The following is a 6,675-nucleotide window of genomic DNA, read 5'->3' as shown; positions in this document are numbered from 1 at the left end:
AATCTGCGTTGTTATTTTAACATGTTTCAGCTGAGGGTGCAACAGGAGTATAAATGAATTTTCCCGCCAGCCATTCAAAGACCAAATTCCATGAGTGAACATTATTTTCTCAGAAGTTGCCGGCGGTTTTGAATTATGTCCACAACTGTTGTAGTAGTTCCTTCTAGAAGTTTGACACATGCAAAGCACTCGTTATATCATAGGTGTTAAAGTTCGCTGAGTCTATTCGAGTCATGGTGTGTATCCCTGCCTATCATTGGGAGACAGGTATCTTTTTACACTCAGATTTCAATCTTCAATGCTTTGTGTGAGAGCTTACATAACTTTCATTTTCTCACATTTTCTGACGACTGTTCCAAAGGGGCACCCTGTCAATTCCGAATACTTTTCAAAAATCTGCCTGCATGTTTGATTATTGTCATTTCATTTAGAAGAAGTTCAATATTGATCATAACTAAAGAAAATAATGATCATGAACAAAAAAGGGATAAAGATGCGAGTCGATCTTGAATCACAGCTGGGTGACACGGGCTTCTGTTCTGATATGGTTGTACGAGAAACAGGAGGAATCGCCAATCTCCTATAGAACATGAGTTGAATCAGGAGTGAGACATTTCGTATACTCGTGCATATGTCAACGCCTGACTTAAATCGTAAAACTAACATTAAGTTGTCAGAGACATTCATTTATATACAAACAAGAGACAGACCAAGTAATAATTCTACATTAGTTCAGGTAGGTAAACCTGAACTAACTAACAAACCTATTAATAATTCTACATTAACGTGTCCTACACTGATCAGACTAATTGACATGGTCTGATTCAGAGCCTGTGCAGTTCGTGCTAATTACAACAACGACAGTTCTGAACCCTCATCACCGAACTGAGCACAAGTTCAGCTGTTCTCCAGTTTTGTTACGCATGGTTTTTATTGCAATTGAGTTCAGAGCTGGAGCTGATCTCCAGACTCTACAGTGTTTTGGGTAAGTTGTCGAAATTCGCATGAGGCTGCAGACAACTTACCCAAAGTGTTTTCTATAGCTTTCAGGGGCAGTTTATTTATATAAAAGAATGTAAGTTGTATAAGACAGACGGCAGTCCAACCTATAATTTTCTGACGCGAGGCCTGACGCGTTATTCATTACGCCACTGACCCTGCTATTGTAGTGCTAAAAAAACACATTTTCTACATTTATGTCTGTTTAAAAATCACTCTAAAAAAGACAAAGGGTTTGTGTGTCGCACTAAAATTCCGCTTCATTTCGACAGCAAATAAAAACCGTTTTGTTCCAAGAAATCATAAATTTGTCACATCCTTCATACTATACTTCTCTCTTGGATTAGTAAAGTTGATTTAAGCTGAACAATATATGAAAGGTTTCATCTATACACTTACACATAATAAGTATACGAATAAATACTCGGAAGAAGCCGCAGCTCAGGTATTAGAGAGATTTAAAATCGGATCGGAGGATTTAGAATCCAGAGTGCAAACCAACAGCTGACACAGGTCTTTTATAGAACCGTTTTGATTTCCTCTACTTTGTCCCCGTGACGTCATTGTCCTGCTTGCAGCTGAGCCCGACACACGTCTGGTTTCTGTCGCTAGGCGCACACCCTGCGGTCCATGCGGGTCCTAATACCCCAGTACAATGATGGGGACACTAAACTGTAAACAGGTGCCGTCCTTCGGCTGAGACGTAAAACCGAGGTCCTGATGCTCTGTGATCATTCAGGAGAATGGTGGTGGTGGAGGGGAGTCCCCATTACCTGTAAAGCGCATTGAGTGGAGTATCCAGAACAGCGCTATATAAGTGTAAGCAATAATGATTATTATAATTATAATGTAAAATACAATAAAAAAATCAAACTTTGATTCAAAATAGATGAATGTAAAAACTGATAAAGCTAATGCTTTTTTCAGGGCTATATCTACTTTTTTTTTAAAAAGCGAAGTCTGTCGCGATTGTGAGAGTTAGAGAATGTGTTCCAGCGGGTGCCTTCATATCATGAGCGTCAGTCTCGCCCGTAGCTGCGAGAAGGTTAAAAGCGCACAAGTGATCTGTAGACGATGTTCGGGGAAGAAATAATTCTGTTTTCAGCACAGGGAGTGAGAATGAGCTCAGCCCGGCTCCCAGCAGAATCCATTCTGGTTTGGTTACAGTGCGTCTGAGGCTCTTTGGATCGCAACGTAAAAAAAACAATTGCTCACATCGTGTGACTTCCACGACAGGAAGGAAAGATATCACTTTAAAAAATCAGAACTGAAGATTTGGATCCTGGGCCTCAATTTGATCAAATTATTAAAATAATAATTATCAAAATATCAGATTGTGTTTCTGCAACATTTCGTGCACAGTACGCCATTTTTATCTAAAACAGTCACAACGAGGGCTTTACACGCAGTCTGGGGTATTTTCCCCTTTTATATTTCTGCCACTTTATATCGAACCTGTTATACTCCCAGAAGTGCACAGTAGCTTGTAGTTAATAAAAATGTACAATTCACCGCTGGTATAAACAGATGTGTGCCGTGTTTGCCTTTGTAAGCATTTGTTTAAAAAATAAGTTCACAATACGATACAAACACAGAAAGCACAAACTTTATAATACAACGATACAAAATCAATACCAAATCATTATGCCAATTAAGTAACTATCCTTTGAAAACAGAGAACACCTTTATATTGTAACGCTAGCAGGTTCAGAACAAGGACGAGTGGAGACGCGATTAACAAACAAGCATTAGCTTTATTCGTTTACAACCACACAAAACCAAACACAGGATCGACACACACACACATGAGGAGACTGACGGAACGCGTACACATATTTAGGGTGGTAATTACCTAACAACACACTATACTTTTACAGGACTACACAGGGCACTAGAATTACTAGGACATTATTTACACAGGTAGGGTCAGCCGCTGGTCATCGTGCTGACCCTCATACTCTCCCCGGCTACCAATCCCAGCATGCCCGGCGGTACTACGAACGCCTAGGGGCGCTTCCTCCTCACCACCAGGCGAGGGCGTTACACTGCCCCCACCTGAAGCGTCTGGCGTCTTGCCGACGTCGAACACCCCCCTCAGGCTGTACTCGTATTCGGCCAACTGCTGCGGAACCCTGCGTGAGCGGCCGCTGCGCCGCGGTGACGGCTGGCGACCCACGGACGCCCCACTATTGGCCGGCTCCAGCCCCGGCTGCTCCTCTAGAGCCTCCCCACACGGCTCCTCCTCCCGGGCCCGGTAGGGGGCCAGGCGGTCTCGGTGCAGGACCACCACTCTCCCCCGTGTTCGCAACCGGACACGGTAGCAGACCTCGCCCACCACCCCGAGTACCTCAGCGGGTCCCTCCCACGACGGCGCCAGCTTAGGGCTGAGGCCTTTGCGGCGGCGCGGGTTGTACACCCAAACCGAGTCCCCGGGCTGGAAGGCAGGCCCCCTGCAGCGCAGGTCGTAGTACCGCTTCTACCGGACCCCCGCCTGTGTCAGGTGGGTCCGTGCAAAGCTGTGCACCCGCTGCATCCGCTGCCGCAGGTCCCACTCGTAGCCCGGTCCAGCCGGCGGTGCCGACCCGTCTCCGGGCGGCGGGCCGAAGACCTTGTCCACCGGTGTTCGCATTTCCCGGCCCAGCATGAGCGAGGCCGGGGTGCACCCGGTGGATTCCTGGACCGCGGTCCTGTACGCCCAGAGCGCAAGGGGGAGGTAGCGGTCCCAGTCCCGTTGGTGCCGGGACACCAGAGTGGCCAGCTGGGTGGCGAGCGTCCGAATAAACCGCTCCACCAACCCGTCGCTCTGGGGATGCAGCGGTGTGGTCCGCGTCTTAGTGATCCCCAGGCGCTGGCACACTCTGGTGAAGACCTGGGACTCGAAGTTACGCCCCTGGTCACTGTGTAACTCCTCCGGCACCCCCAGCCTGGCAAACATCCCCTCCAGCAGTGCATCGGCCACCGTGGGGGCACTCTGGTCCGGGAGGGCGTAGGCCTCCGGCCACTTCGTAAAATAATCCATGGCCACCAAGATGTAGGTGCGCGGAACGGGCCCAAAACGTCCACCCCCACCCGCTCCATAGGAGCCCCCACCTGGTGTTGTTGGAGGGGGGCCCGGGAGTGCTCGGGGGGACCCTTCTGCGCCACGCACACCGCACACATTCGGCAGTACCGCTCCACGTCCCGGTGGCAAAGACCCCAATAAAAATGGCCTCGGAGACGCTGCAGGGTTTTTTTACCGCCGAAGTGCCCCACGCCCGGCTGGCCGTGCACCGCTCGGAGCACCGCCCCGCGGAGCGACCGAGGCACCACCAGCTGCCACCGTACCTCGCCACTGGAGGGTACCCGCCACCCCCGGCGCAGCACCCCGTCCTTTACCTCCAAGGCCTCCCACAGGACGCAGAGGGCCTTGACGGACTTTGGGTGCGGGGCGAGCTCCTCTCGCGTAGGCCGCACTCCTGCTGCCCTCCAGCGGAGCACCGGCCCCACGTCAGGATCAGCTGCCTGACGCTGCGCCAGGTCTGGCAGGCTCACCCCCAGTGGCCCCTCCCGGGCCGTGGCCGCGGTGCTCACCCCCGCCACAGGGCGGACAGCCTCCTCACACTGCTCCCGCCGGGCGCAGTGGTGGCAGTCCGCGGCCTCGCAGGGGCGCCGCGAGAGAGCATCAGCATTGAGATGGCGAGACCCCGCACGGTGCACGACAGTGAAGTCGTACTCCTGCAGGATCTCTATCCATTGCGCCATCTGCCCCTCCGGCTCCTTAAAGTGGAGCAGCCAGGTGAGGGACGCATGGTCGGTCCTCAGCCGGAACCGGGTCCCGAACAGGTACGGCCTGAAGTGGTGAACCGCCGCCATCACCGCCAGCAGCTCGCGACGGGTCACGCAGTAGTTCCGCTCAGGCCTAGTCAAAGCCCGACTATAGTATGCCACTACGCGCTCCCCATCCGGCCCCTCCTGCGCCAACACCACGCCCATCCCCGAGTCACTCGCGTCGGTATCAAGAACATACGGCAACCGCGGGTCGGGGTAGGCCAGCACGGGGGCCCCCACCAGAGCTTCACGCAACCGGCCGAAGGCAGTCTCACAGCCCGAGTCCCAGTCAAAACGGCGGCCCTTGTCGGTGAGGCGGTGCAGCGGGGCAGCGATGCTGGCAAAGTCCCGGACGAACCTCCGGTAGTACGAGGCCAACCCCAGAGAGCTGCGCAGCTCCGCGGCGGTGTGGGGAGTCGGCCAGCCCCTCACTGCGGCGACCTTACCTGGGTCCGTAGCCACCCCTCGCGCTCCAACAACGTGTCCCAGGAAGGTCGCCTCCCGCCGCAGGAGCTCGCACTTGCGGGGGTTGAGCCTCAGGCCAGCACGGCGGATGCAGGCCAGCACCGCCTGGAGGTTTGTCAAGGCCTGGTCGAAGCCTAGGGCATGAACCAGCAGATCGTCCAGGTACAGCACACACTGGTTCCGCGGGACAGATGCCAGCACCCTCTCCATCAGCCTCTCGAACGTCGCCGGGGCATTGCACAGGCCAAAAGGCATGACAGTAAACTGCCAGAGGCCCTGGCCGATAGAAAAGGCCGTCTTCGGGCGAGCATCGGGAGCAAGCGGTACCTGCCAGTAGCCGCAGCGGAGGTCCAGGGAGCTGAACCAGGTCGACCCGGTGATGTAGTCTAGGGTGTCATCTATCCTCGGCAGGGGGTAGGAATCTTTCTGGGTGACCTTGTTCAGCTTGCGGTAGTTGACGCAGAACCTCCACGAGCCGTCTTTTTTTTTGACCAGTACAGCTGGCGCCGACCACGGGCTCGCGGAGGGCTCAATCACCCCCGTTGCGGCCATCTCCCAGATCTTTTCCTCGGCGGCGGTCCGCTTGGCGTGAATCATGCGTCCCGGTGGGATGCGGATGGGCCGAGCGTCACCGGTGTTGATCTCGTGTTGGACCAGGGCAGTGCGGGTGCAGTCCTCATCTCTCGCCGCAAAGAGATCCTCGTTCTGGGCGAGTAGCTCCTGGAGCCGCTGCCGCTGGTCCTGATCGAGGCCCTCGCAGCTCCGCTGGTAGACATCCTCAACAGCGCGCCTCGCTTCCACGCAACGCTCGGCCCCCGCCGCCGCCGCCTTGTCTGGCCCCCCGGCTGACTCGGGAGCAGGATCTGGCACGCTCGCTCCCCGGCAAGTCCAAACTGGCCCCCACTCGCTGCAGTACGTCCAGCCCCAGAATGCAGTCCTCCTGGATGGGTGCGAGGTAGCAGGGGTGGCGTACCGTCGCTGCACCTAGACGGAAGGCAAGCACCTGTTTCCCCCGGACTGCAGCGAGCTGTCCCGTCACGGTTCTTAGCCGCAGGCTGGAGGCCTCCCATCCTGGGGGGTTGGTGCCCTCAGTCGGGGAGGACGCCCGGCCGGAGTAGGGTTACCGATGAACCGGTGTCAAGTAAGGCCAGGCAGGGTTGGTCCTCGATTTTGCAGTGGAGGTACAGGCCCCGGCTACAGCCGACTCGCCCCACGGTGGCGTGAGGGGCGCCGGTCTTAACAGCGCTCTCTGGAGCGGGGGTTGAGGTGTTCGAGGGGCGGCCTTCCCCACGCTGAGCCGCCCCGTTCCCGTTTCCCGACGCCGATCGAGGAGTGCGAGGTTCAGGTGCCCGGCAGAACCGGGCTCGGTGTCCCCTCTTCCCGCAGCGGTTGCAAATCAGCGTG

The sequence above is a fragment of the Atractosteus spatula genome, unplaced genomic scaffold (assembly GCF_055471065.1).
Source record: "Atractosteus spatula isolate fAtrSpa1 unplaced genomic scaffold, fAtrSpa1.hap1 Scaffold_167, whole genome shotgun sequence".
NCBI lineage: Eukaryota > Metazoa > Chordata > Actinopteri > Semionotiformes > Lepisosteidae > Atractosteus > Atractosteus spatula.
Note: the sequence above shows the minus strand (reverse complement) of the source record.